General features: G+C 41.9%; 1 protein-coding gene across 2 annotated transcripts in view; it reads left to right on the top strand.

The window, feature by feature from the left end:
- BABAM2 (BRISC and BRCA1 A complex member 2) overlaps positions 1 to 24,141 on the top strand; it is a 2,993,168-nt gene that overhangs the window by 2,305,651 nt on the left and 663,376 nt on the right. The window lies entirely within an intron of this gene.

The raw sequence follows: 24,141 nt of genomic DNA, 5'->3' as shown, positions 1-24,141 counted from the left end.
TGCCTTACTCCCACTAGATGCAGTGTTTGAATTTAGTAGAATATTTCTAACTGTGCTAAATGAACTGGCTCCTTTCAGAGCAAAGAGTAAAAGCAAATTCAGCACCTTAATTGTTCAAACTACCAAAACAAGTCAAGAATCACTGAAGCAGAACTTGGAAAAAAATGAATACGGACAAAATCCAGACAAACCTCTACAACTGTTGGTACCTTTGAAACTGTAAAATATATGGCTAAAACAGATAAAGGAACATGCATTACAACACTTCAAAATACTCATCATAGTAACCCCAAAACCTTCTGATCATCCATAAATCAACCACTTCATCCTGGCATAATACCCAGCCAGCTCCATCTATGGTTACCCACTTCATGTAGAGGCCGTAGCCCTTCTTATCAACAATGTTGTTCTCAATTACTTACCTACCCTTTAACAAGTTGACAACCACTCCAACAAGATAACCTAATCAGGAGATAACTTCCAGACAGTTTATTAGCAGTGTATGTTAACAGTTGCAGCTAATACCTCGGCATACCCAATTTCCATTCCAGTAAAAAGATCAATTTATGAATGTTGCCAGCATTATTGAAACAGTCTTACATCATGCCTCTACACAAAAGAAGAACCTCTACAGACTTTTCAAACTGCACAATAATTCTCTCCCCTTTGTCTAAAATACTTGAAAAACGCATCCAGTTGGAACTAAACATGTTACAAATAATAACCTCTTATCCCCAACTCAGGACTTTGACTGCCCAGCTCAGATTTATCGTACAACCACAGTGTTAATAAAACTAAACAGTGCAGTGGTAGTACTAATACTCCCATTTTTTGCCAACCCCTCACAAGTAGCCACACAAACTTATAAATATGTGTATATACAATGGAGTGGATATAAAAAGTTTACACACCCCTGTTAAAATGCCAGGTTTTGTGATATAAAAAAATGAGACCACAATGAATCATTTCAAAACTTTTCCCACCTTTAATGTGACCTGTACAATTCAATTGAAAAACAAATCTGTTAGGGGGAAAAAATATAAAAAATAAAAAAATGTACAATATGGTTGTTGCATAAGTTTGCACACCCTTAAAGTAATACTTTGTTGTGTGTGCACACCCTTAAACTAATACTTTGTTGAAGCACCTTTTGATTTAATTACAGCATTCATTCTCCTTGGGTAGGAGTCTATCAGCATGGCACATCTTGACTTGGCAGTATTTGCCCCCTCTTTCTTGCAAAAGCGATCCAAATCTGGCTATGTCAGTGTATCAAGCCTGGCTAACTCTCTCTAGAATGTGTAAAAATCTGTTAACCAGTTTACTGTGTAATTTAATTTAATCCTGACTTGCGCTCAGGATTAACTGTAACCTGTGGAACTTGTTTAACTTGCTTACTTATGTAATCTCTGTAAATAGTCTGTTTGTAATATGTAATGCTGTATCTGCTTACCCTTGGAGCTTTTCTCCCCCGGCCTCTGCTGAAAATGGACATGCATCCAGTCAGACTGTCTCGGTCAACAAATGTAAAATAAAATAAAAAATAAAAATAAAATCTGTCAGATTGTGAGGGCATCTCTTATGCACAGCCCTCTTCAGGTCACCCCACAAATTTTCTATTGGATGAAGGTCTGGGTTCTGGCTGGGCCATTCCAAAACTTTAATTTTCTTATGTTGAAGCCATTCTTTTCATGGTTTAGATGTATGCATGGGGTCACTGTCGTGTTGAAAGGTAAAATTCCTCTTCATCTTCAGCTTTCTAGCAGATGCCTGAAGGTTTTGGTCCAAAAGTGACTGGTATGAGCTATTCATAATTCCCTCCACTCCAACTTGACTAAAGCCCTAGTTGCAGCTGAAGAAAAACAACCCCAAAGCATGATACTGCCACCACCATGCTTCACCATGGGGATGATGTTCTTTTGGTGATGCGAAGTGTTGTTTTTTAGCCAAACGTACCTTTTGGAATTGTGGCCAAAAGTTTCAACCTTAGTCTCATCAGACCATAACACATTTTCCCACAGGGTCTATATTACCATCTCGAATGGTAAAAATATCGAACGCTTACATGAGCAAAACGGTACATAAACAAACTTGTTTTTTTGAAGTTGCGGTACGGTGAGGAATGGAATAGTTGCCCTTTCCTCACTGTAGTGCAACCACGGAGTTGGAATATATATTTAGCTAGGGGTGTGGGGGTGCAGCCTCCCACATTAACAAATTTGTCTTTGTATTGTTTCGCTCATGTGAGCATTCAATATTTTTACCATTCGAGATGGTAATATAGACCCTTTTCACATGCTTTTGGGAGACTTGATGTATTGTTTTGCAAATTTTAGCTGGGCTTGGGTATTTTTCTGTGTAAGAAAAGGCTTCCATCTTGCAACCCTACCCCATAGCCTAGATATATGGAGAATACGAAAGATTGTTGTCACATGTAGTACACAACCAGTACTTGCCAGAAATTCCTGCAGCTCCTTCAGTTTTGCTGTATGTCTCTTAGCAGCCTCCCGGATCAGTTTTCATCTTGTCCTTTCATCAATTTTGGAGGGATGTCCAGTTCTTTGCAACTTTTTGATGACCGTCTTCGCTGTGTTCCATAGTATATCCAATGCTGTGGAAATTTTTTTTGTACCCTTCTCCTAAGTGATACCTTTCAACAATGAGATCCCTTTGATGCTTTGTAAGCTGTCTGTGAACCATCACTTTTGCTGTAGCAGGCAACTGAGTAAATAGTAGGACAGCTGAACATTATTTGGGGTTAATCAGAGTCTCTTTATTTGATGGCAGGTGTGCACCCAAGAAGACTGAATGCTGTAATTAAATCAAAAGGTGCTTCAACAAAGTATTAGTTCAAGGGTGTGCACACACAACAAAGTATTATTTTAAGGGTGTGCACACTTATGCAACCAGTGTATTGTACATTTTTAATTTTTTATATTTTTTCCCCTAAGAGATTTGTTTGTTTTTCAATTCAGTTGTACAGGTTATAGGTCACATTAAAAGTGGGAAAAATTTTGAAATGATTTAACGTGGTCTCATTTTTTTATATCACAAAAACCTGGCATTTTAACAGGGGTGTGTACACGTTTTATATCCACTGTATGTATCTGTATATCTATAGAAAGATAAGCCTACAAAGAAATTCTGGTCGCTGCTCTATCTCAGCCTATCAAAAGCATCTGATATGCACACCCCCCCCCAACAAAACTAATATACAAGCTCGCTACCTTAGCACTTGCTTACTCATCACCCTCCTGGTTTCATAGCTTTCTTACATATAGAGATCAGGAAGTAAAATGACCTCTCATCCTTCCTCCCTTCTTATATCTGAAGATATTTTCCAAGGGTCCGTCCTTGGTTCTCTACTTTTCCACATAGTCATAAATGACCTCCACATGGCAAGAAAATATGCCTCCTTACTCCAGTATGCTGATATCTGTACCCTGATATGCTGTGGCCAACGCCTAGATAAACTGCAAGAACTACCCCAAGAATACAGGACTTCTTATCAAAACTAGGCTCACTTGCACTCATCTACAGCTAAATCCTAAAAAAGCAAACTAGCTTTACACTAGGACAGTTCACTCCACAAAAATCATTGCTTATCATGACTTCATCCTACAGTACAAAAAATGAACTTTAACTCGTATCAGGATTCTAATCCTACTCGTATATGAAGACTTGAAATTTGACCCTTACAACAACAAGCAGTTAAAAGACGCACCAAAAACTTTCTTCCGTGTGTAGAGTCAAAAGTTATCTGACAGATGGTGTGACAGAGCACATTGTATCAACCTATCTATTTCTAGCATTCCTCTCTGCTGCAGTCATTTTAACTAATTTATACTCCACCCAGACAGATAAACTAGAGCAGTTGTATAACAAGGTGGCCAAATTCACAGCGGGCCTTCATAAGAGAGACTACTGCTTAGCCCTAAAGCAGTTAAACTGGGCAAAACTGTTGACATAACCTAACCTTCACAAAATTAGGGACTACCCATAACCTCAACAACAACAAGAAAAATGTCTGTCTCTAAATGACATTGTTGCACACTACTCCCCAGATACAACTCTCAGCTCCACAGTAAAACATCAGTTAGTCATAACCAAATAAAACAGTATAGTAGGGGACTCACTATATTCATACTAGGTGTCAAAAAGTGGAACTCTGTCCCTCACACCCTGAGACAATCGTAGAATCTGAACACATTCTAACTGCAGCTAAAACATCACCTTATGGATGCATTTGCTTATGCTTACCCCCAGATTAAACTCTACTATATTTTTCTTCTCTAATTTTTTTTTCTGTCAACTTTCACTGTCATTTTATTTATTAGCACTTGCAGAGAGAATTTGTATTAATGCAAAATATTTTTCTCATGGTCAAATTTATAATTTAGTAACGATCAGTGCTTTTGCATGCAGTGTATATAACTTACTACTGAGAAGTTTCTTCCTAGTACTATAATATTGTATTTATTTTGTTTTAAACTCTTAAATAAGTTCTTACTATATTTTGTTGTATGGTAATGTACTGTGAAATTAAATGCTATATTGTAAGAATTGTATTATGTTTCAGTTGGAGCTTTCCTTCCCAGGGTTTCATGCTTGGTCAGACTTTCCTTGTAAAGAAATGCAAATAAATACATAAATAAAAATTACTTTTTGTGTGTATTTGCCAAACTGCCTAGTTCATTTTATTTTTTACTTTATTTCATGATGCTTATTTGCTTGAATTCTTTTCACCTGAACTGGACAACTTACTTCATGTGTAGCTTTACCAACGTCTTGTACAGTACACGGTGGACCCTAGTATCTGTGAAATCATTCACCACCAAGCTAGGCACTTTGCATCCATTTGGGCTTGATTGCTGGCCTTTTATGACTGTGTAGCCTGTTTCAGATTAGAGGTGAGATTAGAGGTGATTATGACTCATCAGATTGATTATGTCCTCTTTATTACTTAACATCATCCTGTTAAGCGTGTATTCTTCATGTATTTCCCTCACCAGCGTACTTGACCTTTACATTTTTTCTATACATATTCACATGTAGTGTAAGCCACTGTGGGTCTCAGAACTAACTTCTGCCTGTGAGCAATGCACCAAGCTTGGTGTAATCAGCATACAAGCTGATTATGCTTTGCATTCTAATCAGTATACAAGTGGGTCATGCTTTGTGATCGCAGAGAGACATATGACCGTAATATAAGCAGGACTGAGCCCATCATTGAACCCTACTGCAGTTGTCTGTCTGTTGTATTTTCTTCTAACATTCCCCTTGTAATGTTCCCCTCCTTATGGTCATTTAGCCGGTATGCTGTTCATTCACTGTTTAATGCCCCATTTCATGCTTTGTAAGATTCCTAAGTAACTTCTTTGAAATATGAGTCAAGAATCCAGGTAAACCACACCACAGGTTCCCTCATCAGGCCCATAATTGAGTACAATGCCCCTTTTGGGATGTACCTTACCAGACACCTGCAGCAACTGGAAAGACCCCAAAAGTACCTCACCAAGAGGATCAAAGGGCTCAAACAGATGCCATATGCTGCCCGGTTAAAGAAACTCCAGCTCTACTCAGTGACATACCGCCTGCTCAGAGGCGATCTGTGCCTGACGTATAAAGCCATGTCCAACCCGGAATTAATGGACATGCTGCACCTCAGAAAATCCAAATCCCATCGAGCTACATGCTCGAGAGACTTGAACCTCAGCACTGAAATAAATAGGACATGCTGGAGGGACAGATTCATAACCTAGAGGCTCCCTTCACTCTGGAATAAAATCCCAGTCCAGGTTAGGCAGAGTCCTTCATTGACTCTCTTCAAGAAGAATCTTGATGAGTGGATGGGAGATCGTAGGTTTACCCCAGGTATCACTTCTGTGTCACTGTTAGACAGAGGCACAGTATACTAACCTCGAAAAAGGGCATAACAAAATTAATTTAAAATGGGTGGCGAAAGCCAAACACACTCTGGCTAGGCTTATAAATGCCCTAGGGCAGATAGCCTAGTATGAACCTATGACTATAAGACTTGTGTTGTTTGAACCATGCTTTATGACTGTCAGCAAGAAAATTAGCATGTACGAATTTCTCCAGCCTGTTGAGCATAACAGCTTCATAGGTGTGTACCAGGCTAAGGACCACAAGGGCATTTTTAAGCCTAGCAACGTATCCCAAATATCTGATAAGTGTAAACATGGACTTGAAAGATGAAACATTTAAAAGCAGAGGACAGGGAGATGAACCATTTACAGGCTACCTTTGTCCATTAAAGACACAGGTGACAAATCAGGGATAAATTTCCTATTCCCCATCCAGTTGTCCAAGTTGCACTTGAATTAGGTTAAGAAGGAACTCTGCTTCACATGGATGGGGTGCCTGTTTTGAGAAGACTGTTGTCTGGAATACATACCTGTCTCTCCATCAGGCCCTATTTATGTCACAGGCAAGTTTAAAGTCTTTAGAACGGGTAATTCTGATGATGTTTGTTTTGTGGATATGCAGGAGGTCGATCAGAGTCGGGTCTGATAATGCCCTGTATGCCAGGCATAGATCTCCCCTCAAAAGCCTGTAGGAGACAGAATACAGGGATAAGGCAGGTTCAAGTCTTTAGAATGGGTAATTCTAGTGCTGTCTGTTTTACAGATATGGAGGAGGTCTTTCAAAGTGGTGTCTGACCAGTCCCTGAGGGACTCTGCTTGTGACCGGCCTCTTTGTAGTGGTGGACTCCCCAAATTCTAACTTCCAGGGTCATGTCTGTGAGCCAGTTGTCTAGCCACCAGGTGACATAAGGGTTTATACCTAACCTCTTGAGTTTGTCAACAATGCCCATGTGGGGTATTGTGTCAAATGCCTTGATCAGGTTAAGGTAGGCAGTGTGTGAACTGTTTTGCCCTCATGCATTGCTCTGTTGACCTTCTCAAAGAAATCAACTGAGTTGAATAGGCACGACCTGCTGTTAACGAAACCAAATTGGGTTGCGTCCAGTGTTTGGAGGTTTCCTATGTCATTCATGATTATTTCCATGAAAATTGTTTTCATGGCTTTGCATATGAGACTAGTGAGACTTATGGGCCTGTAGTGTGATGACCCACCACTGGACCAGTAGTCAAGAAGCCTCAATCTTCACCACTGGCAACAGTGGGGGACATACACTGGGAGGATAACAGGTACACACAGTATTTCCAGATGCAGCTCTCTGCATCAAGTGCAATTTCCCTTAAGAGCACACAGAGACCACAGTCAGTCCAGGGCTGTTTTCTCCAGATCCCCAATAAGATTCTCCAATGGCGCAGCTATAGAGCTGAGAGGCCAAGTCAAGACCTCCACCACACTCTCTATTCAACCAGTGCTTCGTGTCCCTGCCCAAGTAGCTGACACACACACACACACACACACACACACACACACACACACACACACACACACACACACACACACACACACACACTCTGAGGTTTGATTTACAGACACACATGGAAAAAACTGGCACAGGTTTAGTCACTATGCCCCCTTTTCCCAGACTATAAGGTAGTTATCACTGCCACCAGCCAACTCCTTATCAGCTACTTTAAGGCCCTTAAAGGGTGTCCAGTCTCACTGTGTAATGTTACTATTAATACAAATGGTAGTTTGACCAAGAGCAAGGCTCTTAGTAGTAGCCCACAGTGTCACCAAATAAATACGCAAGTACTCTCAAGACTTAAATGTGTCTCACAAAGATCAGCCACAATGAAAGGTTTACATATATTTCATAATTAATAAAAGAACAAGAAAATACTCTGTATATATTTACAGTGACATCGGAGTTCAAAAACACAGGATATATTTAAAGCAACATTACTGAACAGTCTCAAATAAATAAAGAAAAACATCTAAACTATGCTTCATTCTATTCCTGACTAAATCTAAAAGAATTACTATACCCAAGTTAACTTACTTAAGAGCAAGGCAGATGTGGTGAATGGATCTTCTAGCTGATGCTGTGTCTCTCTAAGAGACTTCTTAAATTAATATCTCAAATATTACTGCTGGGATAGCTTGCAGAATGACATCATTTCTTGTCACCTGACTCTCTCCCAAGTAAACCCCCCACTGCTGGAAACTAGCAGTGTATAGCATCTTGTTTTGAAAATACATAGACATCAGATTTTTGGCAGATTCTGGAAGTCATAAAACAGTTACCTTCCTCCATGTTTTCAAATCTAGTAATTAGGTCACCTTAAGGACAATGCACAGAGCTCGCTAGTATAGACATTCTGTCTCTAGCTGCCATAAAGTAATTTAATTTCAGCTGTTTTTCTGAAGTTAACCTACTGTATTCCAGTTTCCACTGTTAACATGTATACATTTAAACAGTAACAATAGTGTAAATACATTTCTGTTCTCTTCCAGCATGGCACACTGTGGATATATCTTTAAGTTCAGTACTTTACAAAATACCCTTTTTAACACACATATCTATACAGACCAGTTTGGCATACACATGGCATACACTTCTAATACATTTATAACACAAGCGTCTTATATAAATCATGTTGATATTCACAAATGACATATAATTATTTACAAAATTTCATATAGCTGTGCTGGCAATATCTCCCCCCCCCACACACACACACATACACACCCTCAAAGACACAAGCTAGTTTTTTTAAGTGACCCTTGAGAAATGTTACTAGAGATGAATTGGCCTATCTATGAATACATTACCCCATTCTCTGTCTCAAGACAGGGAAGGGGCCTATCTGTGAATACATTACCCCATTCCCTGTCTTGAAATTACAGCCACCTTTGCATTGCTGACCCCCTTGCAGTGTTGCACTGTCATATATGCCTGCAACCCTACGCTCCACCATAGCAACTTGGGATTTTGCTGGCTGTCTCCCTGTAGCCATAGAGCCCCCTCAGACTCCTGTGTTATACTGCAAATACTTAGCATGAGGGCCTGTCTATCATGGTAAGGTGTCTTCATGTTAACATGGTACAGTTTGTGCCCCTGCCTCTTGCCTAGCAGTTTTACCATGTAGTTAACATCACTGACCTTCCTTACCACTTTGAAGGATCCCTTCCAAGCTATCTGCAGCTTGTTGTGTCTGACAGGAATGAGAACCATAACCTACTGCCTCACAGCATATTCTCAAGCTTGAGCATTCCTGTCATACCAGACCATATTCTGCTGTTGGGCTTCTGCCAGGTTCTCCTGGGCCAGGCCCATAAGTTCCCTGAGCCTTGTCCTGAAGTTTAGGACATATGCCACAACAGACTCCTTGTGGGATTTACACTCACCCTCCCACTCATCACGAATCAAATCTAGAGGTCCCCTCACCCTATGCCCATACAGCAACTCAAAGGGTAAAAAAATAGTGGATTCTTGAGACACTTCTCTGTAAGCAAAAAACAGATGGGGCAAATATTTGTCCCACTCTCACTTAAACTGGTCTGCATATGCCTGTAGCATGATCTTTAGTTTAGAGTTTAACCTCTCCACCAGACTATTAGTCTGGGGGTGGTTGGGCTGTTCTTTAGGTGCTTCACCCCACAGTGCTTCCACAGACAAGCCAGCAGGTCCGACATGAAATTGGCACGTCTGTCAGTCAGTATTCCTTTTGAGAAACCTACCCTGCTGAAAATCTCTAATGAAGCATTTGCCACCTTTTCTGCCTCAGTGGACAACAGAGCCACTGCCAGGGCATCTAGTAGCGTAATCTACTACCATTAGGATATAACTTCCCTGAGGAACTTCCACAATATCATAGTTACCCTCTGAAATGGCTCCTCAATCACAAGGAAAGGAATCAAAGGAGCTTTGACTTTGTCTCCTGCCTTCTCTACCTTTTGGTACTGCTCACAGGTCCTGCAGTACCCTGTTACATCTCTGGAAATCCTAAGCTAGTAAAAGTTCTTCATAATATGTCTCTTTGTATGCTTTATCCCCATGTGACCTGCAAAGTGAATGTCATGGGCTATGGCTAAAAGTGCCAATTGGTAGACTCTGGGCACTACCAACTGCTGTATTCTCTCACCCTCTATCCCTCCCTCAGGGGTCCACTTTCTATACAGTAACCCTTTGTCCCAGTATACAGATTCCTCTTTTCCTTGAAAATCAGACACCTCCCTGGTAACCTTCCTCAAGCCTTGTAATGTAGGGTCTGAGAGCTGAGCCTGTCTCAACTCTCTCTTTGTAACCCTTCCTAGCTCCCCTTCCACAGGAAGTCTGGTATCCTCTGACAGCAGTGCCTCACTGTCAGCCTGGGTACTGCTACTCACCTTTGCCCTTGTAGTCACTCTGTCCAAGGGAACATCAATACCCACAAGCAGCTGTGGCTCACCTTCAGTCGCACTGCTACTGGGTAGCTTTCTCCCTGAAGTAGCCACCTCACCAGTCTTGTCTTGAAGTGTACGGTCTGTCTGGGTCTCCCCGAGGCTACCAGACCCACATGCTTGTCTCCCAGCCTGACTGTGTGTAACTGCATGCACACAAGGTACTGCATTATCAAAATCATTCCTTATCAGGGCATCTGCAGGGATATTCTCAAACACACCTACTTGCTTGCTTCCTTTTCCACCCTCCCAGTCAAGGTGAATGCTAGCCAAAGGTATTTGGAATGGGGTCCCTCCTAAAGCACTGAATGGAGTAGACTGCCCAAGCAAGTAGTGCTCCTCTTTAACCATTGCAGGCTTCACAATGGTTAGGTCAGAGGTTGTGTCTCTCTTAGCAGTGGCCTGTTTTTCATCTACTATACCCTTGTTGTCTCCAGGCAAGTTATTGCTGGCATTCTTTCATTCACACTTACTGGCTCTCCCACCTTTTGTTCCCCACCTTGCCTCCATGGACATCTGTATGCTACGTGGCCCCACTGGTTACATTTAAAACATCTAACCCTTGATCCTGGCTATGTACCTGAACTACTGGCTTCCCCTGCTACTTGCAGACTCTTTTGGGGTGGTTTAGGCTGCCCACCATGGGTTCCCTTAGATCCATGAGCAGCACTGGTTATCCCTTTCCTGTGCAGTGATTCCCTGCTTGCTAGGCATAGGTCTCCCTTTTTCCCCAACTCATCTGTGGTATTACCTTCTCTAGCTGCTAACCAGATTCTCATGTCCTCAGGCAAAGTGCTAAGGGCTTGTTCCCTCACCAAAAGGTTTGTCAGCCCTTCAAAAGTGGTGACCTGACACCCACTCACCCATCTATGAACATAAGTTGTTAACTCAGCAGTATATTTACATGGGTCTACTTTGTTTCATTGAAAACTCATTTCACTGAATTTCAGTTCACCCTCACCAAATCGCTGAAAGCTCAAATTACTGAAAACTGATTTCACCGAATCACATTTCACTGAAGTGAATTACTGGCACCGTGTAGAGTACTTTAAGGCAAGTAAAAGATATATGCCCTTTTCCCTACTATAGTGCGATCCTGGAGTTAGCATCTATAGTTGGGGGTGTGGGTGGCATAGCCCCCCTCCTAGTTTTGTTTTATGTTAGATTTCACCAAAAGCTTACAATGCTGAATTTCAAAGTACTACATTTTAAACCATAGACATGCACACTTACAACACCAATGACTAACTCTTTCCAGAACGCAATATAAACCCAAACTAGATGGGGGGGGGCTATGCCACCCACACCTCCCACCCCCCAACTATGTATACTAACTCCAGGATCACACTACAGTGGGAAAAAGTGCATATACCTTTTACTTGCCTTACAGTACTCTACACAGTGCCAGTACTTCACTTCAGTAAAATGAGATTCAGTGAAATGAGTTTTCAGTAATTTGAGCTTTCAGCGATTTGGTGAGGGTGAACTGAAATTCAGTGAAATGAGTTTTCAATGAAACAAAGTAGCCCCATTCAAACACATTTTAATTTGCCTAGCATCTATTCTCATGAAACTTTTTTTCTATAAGCTTCAGGTGTTAACTTAAAACACTCTAATAAACAATTTTTAACAGTATTATAATTTAAGCATTCAGTGTTAGACAATTTGGAAACTGCAATTACAGCTTTACCGTGGAGTAAAGGGGGGTCAGGAACCATACCCAGAGCCCTTGGTCAACATTATACTGTTTAGAAACCCTTTCAAACATATGAATAAAACTATCAAAATTTTCGCCCTCTGTAAATTGTGGAAGAAATGTACTGACATGTATTGCTTCTAGGTTTAGTTACTCCCTTCCACATTATCTGCATGACCCTGGCAAAGAGCCAGCATCTCCTTTTCATGTTGACCCTGCCTCTCATTTTCCTCAGCTTCCAGAAGTCTCAGTCTCTCTGCTGATTCTGCTTCGACCTCCAAATGACAGTCTCTCTGCTTGTTCTATTACAAACGTTTGGCCTCCAGTTCAAGTCTCTTTAACTCCAGATGGATTTTTAAGTCCTCTGAGACAAAGATGAACTGTCCATTTTCTGAGAGTTGTACATCCCCAAGGCCAGTGTTGTTGCCCTCCTGGTTGCTGGTCTATGATACAGCTGTGACTAATGCTGCAATCATTTATGCTTTAGTCAGGTTGGCATGCCACAGTCCTTTGGCTTGGCACATCTCAGCCAACTGGCTCCTTGGCAGCTTGTCAAAATCCTCTGTTGACATCCTCATCTGCTCTCCCTGACTAACTAAGCTAACAAAAAATAAGTAAAACTACTGTGATATGGAACTCCTGTCGACAGTGTGGCTGCTTGAGAGTACAAACACCTTCTTTAGTGACCACTGTTTACAGGCTACAGGAGTTTAATATCCAGACCACTGAATCCCAATAAGTGGATATCCCACCACTGCTCACTAATAAATATGTGACAACCCATCACTGGACCAGTAATCAAGGAGCATCAATCCTCACCACTGTCAACAGTGGGGGACGTACACTGGGAGGATAACAGGTACACACACAGTATTTCCAGATGCAGCTCTCTGCTTCAAGTGCAATTTCCCTTAAGAGCACACAGAGACCAGAGTCAGTCCAGGGCGGATTTCTCCCTCTTTCTGCAGATCCCCAATAAGACTCCCCACTGGCACAGCTATAGAGTTGAAATCTCAGCTGAGTGGCCAAGCCACGACCTCCAGCACCCTCTCTATCCAGCCAGTACTTTGTGTCCCTCCCCAAGTAACTGGCGCACACTCTGAGGTTTGATTTACACACACACACCTGGGAAAGGCTAGCACAGGTTTACTAACTATGCCCCCTTTTGCCCAGACTATAAGGTAGACAACTCCTTATCAACTACTTTAAGTCCTTTAACAAAGGTTGTCCAATCTTAATGTGTGATGTTACTATTAATACAAATCATAGTTTGACCAAGAGCAAGGCTATTAGGAGTGGCCCACAGTGTCACCAAATAAATATGCAAGTCTTCTCAAAACTTAAATATGTGTCATACAGATCAGCCACAATGGAAGGTGTAAATATATTTAGTAATAAATAATAAATGAACAATAAAATACTCAGTATTCACAGTGACATCAGAGTTCAAACCACAGGAAAAGTTTAAAACAACATTGAAGGACAGTCTAAAATACATAAATAAAAACATCTAAACTATGCTTCCCTCTATTCCTAACTGAATCTAAGAGAATTACTATACCCTAGTTAACTTACTTAAGAACAAGGCAGATGTGGTGAATGGATCTTCTAGCTGATGTTGTCAAGTCCAAGTCCGAATACAGAATGTTGTCACTCTCTAAGAGACTTCTTAAATTAATATCTCTAATATTACTGCTGGAGTAGCTTGCAGAACAACATAATTTCTTGTCATCTGACTCTATCCCAGGTGAAACCCCCACTGCTAGAAGCTAGCAGTATTTAGCATCTTCCTGTGAAAATACATGGGCCTCAGATATTTGACAGATGCTGGAAGTCATAAAACAATTACCTTCCTTCATGTTTTCAAAACTAGTAATTAGTTCACCTTAAGGACAATACAGAGACCTCACTAGTATAGACATTCTGTCTTTAGCTGCCATAAAGTAATTTAATTTCAGCTATTATTGTGAAGTTAACTTCCTGTATTCTAGTTTCCACTGTTAAAATATATACATTTAAACAGTACAGTAGTGTATGTACATTTCTGTTCTCTTCCAGCATGGCACACTGTGAATACATCTTTAAGCTCAGTACTTTACAAAATACATTTTTTAACACACATCAGTACAGACCAGTTTGATATACACATGACATACACTTCTAATACATTTATAACACAAGCATCTTATATAGATCATGTTGATATTCATAAATGACATATAATTATTTCCAAAATTCCAGATAGCTGTGCTGGCAGTATCTCCATTTGTCACATGTAGTTTCCAGAGTCTGTAGATGGCCCTCCTTTGTGCAGAGGGATGACTGTTGCTGTCCACCATTCATGTGGCACAGAGCTTGTTTGAAGCCTACAGTTAAATAGTAATTTTTCTGTGGCAATTCAGCTATTCCAGAGGGCCTGATAGGTCATGTTTTATGATATTTAGATGGCATCCTGGGAAATTTTCTGCGTCCATCAATGCAGTATTCTTGGCCTTAGAGAGAACATTGAGGATATGTTCCCTAGTGATGGTTGAGGGAGTTATTTTTGATGCTATTTGCGAACTGTGTGGAAGGCATTATAGCCTTGCACTGGTAGTGTACTATCTGCGGCTTTAAACCATGTTGCATTAACTGCACAGATGTCACCATTATCCAGGGTGAGGAGAGCTTGCAGGGAGTGGAGATTCTTCTTTAGCCACCTACCATTGAGCACTTCACATTTAGATTTTCGATTTGTCTTTTTTTTAATAACGCTTTTCATAATGTTCCCTATGGCATAGATGAGACTAGTGGGCCTGCACTTGTCTGTTTCTGTGTTTGATTTTGTGCAGGAGGCCTACTAATGTAAACTTCAGTTGTATAACACTACTCTGTTTTACAAAAATGGACCATGTTAGTTCAACAGCAACAGGCACCTGACACTTCTGAGTGTACATTATTTCCAGAACAGCAGGCACCATGTTGGCCGTTATTGCTTACATAATGTCTTTGTTCATGAAGATTTGAGATGCAGTTGTTTTCACGGAGTGCCAGGTGAGCAGAGTAATTTTCTTTAACTCTTAAGTCTCTCCATATTTCTGCACTCTGACAGATAATTTTGAGTGTCCTAAAGATTTATGTACAGTTTGAGCTCATCATTTGAGTTTTGGTGTAAGAATATGTCCCTTTTCTTTATAAAGAACACCACAATTCATCTTTAGCAGCTGTAATTAAAAGCAAATTACTTTAACAGACCAAAACAACCGTTTATGTGGATAAAATGGGGCTTAGTTTCATTATGCAGGAACTGGGGCTTTGACTTTTAAGATCCTCAGGTTTAAATAGCCATCTAAAATACCGTACACATATGCACTGAAAAAAAATTCTCCCCACCAAGTACTTCATTCAAATTAAAAATTCTTTGAAGTAAAAAGTGGCTTCATTGAAAAAGGAGAACAGAAGAAAGTACAGTAAATGCAATACATACAGTACATTGCAAAATAAAAATGTAAATGCCTTAAATTAATTTTATTCCTGAGTTTGACGAGTCTCTGCTCTATTGATCCAGAAGCATGCTGCTTTTGTAGAAATATCTGTCATCAAAATTCTCTATAAGACTGCCTGAATAGAAAAAAAAATCAGTAGGCTTGTAATCGCCACCATGTGATGGATTGAAGTGCTTAGCAACATAGCTGATGCTAAATAACTTTACATCATGCATGTGATAAAGATCACAAACTCCTACTTTCCCATTTGTCTACCCTAAATAGTATTTATTACATAAACATAATAAACAACTTGTACTGTATGTCATTTAGACATTGTTCTGTTATTTACCCTTAGTAAAATGAACTTTTGAATAATCCACGTATATGCAAACAGAGTATCTGCAAGCTATCATTCAACATCTAAAATCTGATTTCCAGTATAAGAAATATAAAATGTTCAACATCTAAAATCTTATTTCCAGAATTAGAAAAACTGAATGATAATTGTTCCAAACTTGTTGTAACACTTGGTGTGATTTGGCATACAGTTTTTGTCATAGTTCCACAAATTCTAGACTTCTTGTCATTAAGAAGTATGTACAATTGCTTTGTAGTAATTACTGCAACACTTTCAGTGAAGAAGACATACCTTGTGTCAAAAACGACTTGTTCATCATTTTTAATATTTGCTTTTAATATATTTTTCATCTCAGAAGTTTTATCCTAGACCTTTCTCTGCCTCCAGATACACATCTTTAGTTTTGAAGAATAACTCCTGTATCTCTATCCTTCAGTCTCATAACTGTATCTTGAAATACCCTATGAAGCTTGTTTTTCATAGAACAGAGTTTAAGTGCTGTAAGGAATTTAGCATAGATCAAAGTCTTTATAAAATGAGATGGATGTGCCCCATTTTCAGTGAGAAATGTGTTAGTATTTATACATTTCCTGCAGATGATGCCTCTCTGCCCCTTTCTCCTTTGATACACAGCTTAAAACCGTGGTCATCCATCTGTTCTTTATTAGCTACATAACAAAAACATGTCAAAATTATTTTATTTTCCCTTTGTTAATGCAAGTAAAGCACTTATCCAGGTAGACTGTTTTCAGGCTCAGCTCTGGGAGATACAAAACAAATGAAAAAAATCACGTTGTTGCTTAAAGTAAAATGAATGATAATTCACAGTACTTTACATTATATATTATAGGTTCATAGGTAGGTACTAGGCTATTGGCCCTAGGGCCTATATAAACTTAGCCAAAGGTACCCTGGCTTTCGCCACCCAAAAAAATTATTTTCCTGTGCCACTGTCGAGCAGAGCCACAGAAGTGATCCCCGGGGTGAATTTCTATCTCCCATCCAATCATCAAGATTTTTCTTGAAGAGTGCTAATGAGGAGCTTTGTTTGATATAGATAGGTAGTTTGTTCCAGAGTATGGGAAGTCTCTGGGACAGGAATCTATCCCTCCAGCATGTTCTGTTTATTGTGGTGACAAGGTTTAGGTCCCTAGAGCGTGTAGCTCTTAGGGATTGGGATTTCTTTAGTGGAGCATGTCTAAAAGCTCTGGGTTTGACATAGATTTGTGTGTTAGGCAGAGATCACCTCTGAGTAGGCGATATGCGATGGAGTAAAGCTGCAGTTTTTTGAGACTGTCTGTGTAGGGCATCTGTTTGAGGCCGGTAATCCTCTTTGTGAGGTATTTCTGTGGCCTTTCCAGTTGTTGTAGATGTCTTGTGAGGTACATACTAAAAGGGGCATTGTACTCTATAATGGGTCTAATGAGTGACGAGTGGAGGGAACAATGACCTCTTTTTTCCTGGATGAGAAACCTTTTGTGATGAGGTGTGCCACATAGAAGGATTTCCTGACTACTGTGGCGATGTGATTATCAAAGGAGAGACTACTGTCCACCTGTGTCCCAAGGTCTCTTATCACATTTTCAGTGTTAAGTAGACTACCGCCTATGTGGTAGTTCATGGGTACAGAGTTTTTACCAAAAGGGATGACAGTGCACTTTTTGGCATTGAGCTTGAAGCCATGGCTTTGACACCAGGCATCTGTCTCAGTGAGGCCCTTTTGTAGGATGTCCACATCTTTTGGAGTTTTGATTATGGTTCCTAGTTTGCAGTCATCTGTGAACTTTGTTAGCCAAAGACCTCCTGTGTTGGCCTGTACTTCAGAGAAGTAGATACCAAACAGAAGAGGACCCAGGACTGAACCCTGTGGTACTCCACTTGTCACTGGTCTGAAGTTGATTTGGAGTCTGCTACTTTCAGTGTGGGTTCTGTCAGTGAGCCAATTGGCAACCCATCTTGTGACACAGGGATTTAAACCTAGTGTAGTGAGTTTATCTATAATTCCAGAGTGGGGGATGGTGTTGAAAGCCTTGGTGAGATCTAGATAGGCTGTGTGAACCACCTTACCCTCATCTACGGCTTTGGTGACTGCTTCAAAGAAGTCTTTCAGGTTTAGGAGACATGATCTGCCTTTTACAAACCCGAACTGGGTGGGGTCCTGAGTTTGGAGATTACCAATGTCATTGTTTATAAGTTCGATGATGATACATTCCATAGCCTTGCCGATCAGGCTCGTTAGGCTAATGGGACGGTAGTTTCCGGGGTCTGTGGTGGCTCCCCCTTTGTGGAGTGGGATAACTGTCACTGTGCGCCATTCAGTGGGCACATAGCCAGAGGTGAGGCTATGATTGAACATGGTACTTAGGTGGGGTGCCAGTTTGTTCTATAGTTCAGGTAGAACACAGCCTGGGATGTTGTCAGGTCCCATGGATGCTGTGTTCTTGGCTTTGGATAGTGTGTTTTTTACCTGTGCAGCCGTGATTACAGGAACTTTGCATTCTTCTGGTATAGAGATGGGCCCTTTAGGGGATGACAGGGGGGTAAAGTTAGCACTCAACCTATCTGCCAGGATATTGGCAATATCAGTTGGGTCTGTATATTTAGTGCCATTGTGCTGTAACTCAGGGCAGATCTGAGTGTTGCCATTGAGATTCTTGATATAGCTATAGAATGCTTTATGGTTGTCTTTAGAGTCAGTGGCGATTTTGTTTTCATAACTAGCTTTGGAGGATTTTATGAGCGATCTCAGCTTCTTACTGAGGCTGACCAGGGAGTTTCTCCAGTCATGGGATTTTACTCTTTTGCAACAGTTTCTTTCTTCTGTTGTAGAGTTTGTTTATGGCAGGGGACCACCAGATTGGCTTCCTTTTTTTGGAGGATAGCATCTTGGTTCTGTTAGGGATTGCACGATCCATGCACTCGTGTAAGTGCTTATAAAGTGCATTTGTGTAGGATTCAGCAGTCATACCTCTATTGTCCACCAGCATGGGTGTCGTGAGGTTTTCCACTTCTGTCTTAAGAAGTGTGAAGTTGGCTTTGGAGAAATGTTTTCTGTGGTTTCCCTAATGGAGGGGTGGGGGAGGGATGTGGATGTCTAGGGTGATTAGCTTGTGGTCGGATCTGACCAACGAGGCATTGACCTCTGGTGTGGAGCACTGGTTACCCATGTTGGTAATAACCAGGTCTAGGATATTGCTGCCCCTGATGGGGGTGTGGATAAGTTGATCCATGGCATTGGAATTTATGAATTCCAGAAAACGTTGAGCACAAGAGTTGGTACATGAGTAGATGTTCATCGTGCATACAGCTGCAGTCATAACAGATGGGTTCTCCTGCCGTCAGGCGGGTCCTCGGTCGGCCGAATTCCAAAGTCCAGGTCCGGCGTCGGTTGTTGTTGCTTCTTCATTGACGTCAGTGCGACAGGGGTATAAAGGAACCAGCCGACGCCATTTTCTTCAGTCTTTCTTGCCGCGCGGTGTCCGAAGCAGAAGCAGTTTGCAAGTGCCGGTCGGCCAGCTCCTGAGATTACGAAAAAAATTGGAAACCGAAGTCTTCTTAAAAGCTAAGTACCCCGTTGGGGAAACTTTTCTTGCCTCAGACCGATGTCAGACAAAGTTAATAATTGTATTTCTTGTGGGAAGCAAATACCGTGTAAGGATTTCCATTCCCTCTGTATACCTTGTTTAGGCCCAGACCACGACGTCTCGGTCTGTCGCTTTTGTTCTACTTTCAACATACGCACTATTAAGCATCGGGCGGAGTTCGCCCAGCATTATTTTGGGAAACCATTTAACTATACTATGTCGTCGGATACTCCGACTCCGGTTATGTCTAAAAAACGCAAAGACAAGGACCGACACAAGAGGTCTGCGGCCTCCACCGACACCACGCCAAAGCCGACTACACGTGGTCCGGTTCTCAGCGAGGCGCCTACGCAGCCCCTGACTACCGACGACACTTCTTTGGCGGTGTCTCCTGTGCCCGAGGTCGCAGGCTCCTCGGCTCACACCCTGACTACAGATACCGAAGCCACTCTTGGCGTTGAAACTCAGAATGTGGACAGGTCCACCTCCACTCAAGGTGTCTTCAGACCTTCCTCTTCTTTCTCCATCAAGGCTTTCACAAAGTCTAAAGCAACCTTGCACTCTAAAAGACCAGCTACACAGGGCCCATCTCCAGGCCCCATGCCTAAGAAACAGATGCTTAAAATGGCTGAGGATTTCATTACTCTTATCAGATGTTCTCAGCCCCCACCGGACAAAAGGCCCAGAGTGGAGGAAGATTCCCCCTCCTCTGATCAAGGCTCCATTCTTTCAGAGCACTCTGATGATCAGGAACATTCTTACTCCCCTTTTGAAGACTCTGATGCGGAGGAGTCCATCCCTTCTGCCCCCCCCCCCAGAGGATTACTCATTTGGGGAAACTTTTCATACCTTAAGGGAACACTTCCACTGGGAAGGCCAAGATTATTCTGATTCCAAGAAAAGGCTCAGGGAATTTCTCTTGCTACCTCAGCACAGGCCTCTGGCTATACCTCCTGTCTTGGACATCCTAGATGATGTTTACTCGGAGGCCTGCCTTAACCCGGACTCTCTACCTCCAGCTCCAGTTAAGCCTGACAGGTACTATAGGGTTCCTGACTCACACCAGTTTCTATACAAGAGCCATGCTGCTGACCCAGAAACCATCTCACAGGGCCCAAAGGGAGTTAAGGCCTCCTTTGCTAAAAATCCATTACCTTCCGAGAGAGACTCCAGATCCTTAGAAAGGTGGGGAAAAAAGGTATATACCTCGGCTACCTTATCCATGAGGGCCTTAAACTGTCAGTTTCATATGCTAAAATACCAACAGTTTTTGTTATCACAATTGAAAAGTAAAATGTCACAACCTGAACAACCAGACTTGAAGGAGTTGCAGGATTTGATGCATAGTGCAGAACAAGTGGGTAAGCATACCTTACAATGTGGTTTTGATGCTCTAGAGGCCTCATGTAGAGCTGCTGTTACAGGATCAGTCATACGTAGGCATGCCTGGCTCAAGGAACAAGCCTTACCTGATCATGTCAAAGCTAAATTACTAGACGCCCCTCTTCAAAAGGATGTACTATTTGGTGCTAAGGCCGAGGAGGTGTTAAGGAAAATGGAGGAAAAGGCTAAATCAATGCAAACTGTGAAAGAATTTCTACAGGTACAACCCCCACGCTTTAGTAGAAATTGACCTTCCAAAAACTGGTCCTTTCCTGCTACGGGCAGTCCCCCAAAGAGGCAGATACAGACACCCGAGGGGCAGAGGACAATCCCAAGGATCGTTTAGAGGCAGACAGTGGCAAGCTCCTACACAAAGAGGTGGTGAGGATAACTCGCAATCTTTCAGAAAGCAAACCCAATGACTTTCCCCTTTGCATGCCAACCAAGTCTCAAATGGCAGCCCCCTTAGGAGGAAAGCTGGCATTATTTTCAAAAAATTGGCATATTGTCACCAAGGACAAATGGATCCTGGACATTATAAACAGAGGCTACAAATTCCATTTTCACACCCTTCCAAAAATGAGAGGCATGCCAGACTTGCCACAAAATCAAAGGGCAGAGGCACAAAGGCAAATTACAGATCTCATAAACATGAAAGCTATTCAAGAGGTGCCTACGCACGAACAAGGTCAAGGTTTTTATTCCAGGCTATTTCTGGTGCCAAGGAAGGGAAAAGATTGGAGACCTATTTTGGACCTATCCATCCTAAACACATTTCTACTAGTACCAAAATTCAAGATGCTCACCCTACAGCAACTTCTTCCCATGCTGGGCAAGGAGTCTTGGCTGGTAACATTGGACCTCAAGGAGGCATACCTGCATGTCCCAATCAGACAAAATTGCAGAAGGTACCTCAGATTTCTTGCAGGTTCAACCCATTATCAATTCTCTGCATTGCCCTTTGGCTTATCTACTGCACCCAGAGTATTCACGAAATGTCTGGCATCAGTAATTGCCTACTGCAGACTTCAAGGGATACAAATATACCCCTATTTGGACGATTGCCTGATCCAAGCGGACAGCAAGCACACTCTTCTGAAACATCTGGCTTATGTAATAATGTTGTTGAACTCTCTGGGATACACAGTCAACAAAAAGAAATCAAAGCTAATACCCTCTCGGAAGATAATTTTCCAGGGTGTCAATTTGGACACAAACACCCAGATGGCCTACCTCACGCCAGAGAAGCAGGGGCAACTAATTCAATACTTCAGAACACTAGCAAATTGCACCAGGCTGACTGCAAGGAAAATCCTGCAGGCTCTGGGATTCATGGCATCTTGCATCTTGCTAATCCCATGTGCAAAGCTGCATATGAGGAAACTACAATGGTACCTGAAAAACATATGGTCTCAACACAGCCACAGTTTGGAAACAATAATACCACTAATTCCATGTCTGCAAAAGGAACTTCTGTGGTGGGCTCAAGCATGTCAAACAAACACAGGCCTTCCATTCAGCAAGCCTCAAGCAAATCAAGTCATCACAACAGACGCCTCGGACTACGCCTGGGGGGCGCACATGACAGATCGGTGCATTCAGGGAAAATGGTCCCAAAAAGAAAAGCAGCTTCACATCAATCAAAAAGAAATGCTAGCAGTAATAAATGCTATTATAGCTTTCAAGGACCTTCTACAACCAGGTCAACTATTGATAAGAACAGACAACACCACAGTTGTGGTACATAAACAAACAGGGAGGAACACATTCTTGCCCCCTATGCAGACTGGCCATGTCACTTTGGAACATGGCCTTGGACGTACAAATGGAACTACAAGCACAGTACTTGCCAGGCAAGGAAAACACGCTGGCAGACAACCAAAGCAGGAATATGACCAGATCCACACGAATGGAAATTGCATCCAAAAGTTTTTACAGAGATAATCCAAGAATGGGGAAGGCCAGACATAGATCTCTTTGCCTCCCACAAAAATCATCAATTGACAAAATTCTGCTCAAGGATCTTCCATCCAAAAGCCTGGAGAGTGTGGACACTCCCTCTTTCAGTTGGACATCAATGACAGTTTATGCCTTCCCACCTCTTCCTCTGCTGCCCAAAGTTCTATTGAAGACCAGAGCAGACAGACCAAAGATGATTCTCATTGCTCCGGACTGGCCAAGGCAACACTGGTACCCACTCCTGAGGAGCCTGACACATTCACCACCACGGACCCTGCCTCTAATGCCTCTTCTTCTGACTCAGCACAGCTTCAAAACTCTTCACAGCCAGCTAAAGACACTCAATCTGGCCGCATGGAAGATTCCTTAGCATCACAACAGGCCCTACTCTCCAAGGAGGTGCAGGATGTCATTTTGGAACCAGAAGGCCATCAACTAGAAAAGCTTACTCCGCAAAATGGAAACGTTTTTGTGTCTGGAATGAGAAAAAGGGCCAGGATCCTGGAAAACTGAATTTACCTCAAATACTACAATATTTGGCTGAACTGCTAAGCAGTGGACTTTCTTTCTCCTCCATCAAAATCCATGCCTCAGCCATTTCTGCAGAATACAACACTGATCCTCCTTTATTCTCTCACCCTCTCTTAAGACAGTTCCTCAGAGGGGCTAAGAATTTAAGACCTCCAAGGAAACAACCAATATCTGCTTGGGATCTTAATTACATTCTGGAAAAACTGACCTTGCCTCCCTTTGAGCCAGCTGCCTCATCAGATTTGCAATATTTGTCCTGGAAAACAGCTTTCCTTCTGGCTATCACCTCAGCTCGTAGAGTTTCAGAACTACAGGCTCTCATGGCTGTACAGCATTTTATCATCTTCCATCAGGACAGAGTTTCCTTACGAACCAACCCGTCCTTTATGCCTAAAGTGGTATCCAGGGTAGCTTTAAATCAGGCCATACATTTACCTACTTTTTATCCTAATCCTCAAAACAAAGGGGAGAGATTACTGCTTTCCTTGGACATCCACAGACAACTGCGTTATTATTTGGACAGAACAAAGCCTTTCAGAAAATCAGAACAGCTCTTTGTGGCCTATGCAGTAGGAGCTCAAGGAAAGCCAATTTCCAAACACAGTCTCAAAATGGATAGCCCACTGCATACGTTTTTGCTATTCCTTTCATGGCAAAACTGTACCTACAGGCATTAGAACTCATTCCACCAGGGCCACAGCCACCTCTGCAGCCTTCCTCAGAGGAGTTCCTAAAAGGATATTTTGGAAGCAGCCACTTGGAGTTCTGTGCATACCTTCTCCAAGCACTACAACCTACCATTATACTCCAAATCTAGAGCAGGCTTTGCCACTG

Source organism: Protopterus annectens, chromosome 1.part1 (assembly GCF_019279795.1).
Source record: "Protopterus annectens isolate FY-2018-M chromosome 1.part1, PAN1.0, whole genome shotgun sequence".
NCBI classification, from domain to species: domain Eukaryota; kingdom Metazoa; phylum Chordata; order Ceratodontiformes; family Protopteridae; genus Protopterus; species Protopterus annectens.
This window is presented reverse-complemented; position numbering and strand designations above follow the sequence as displayed.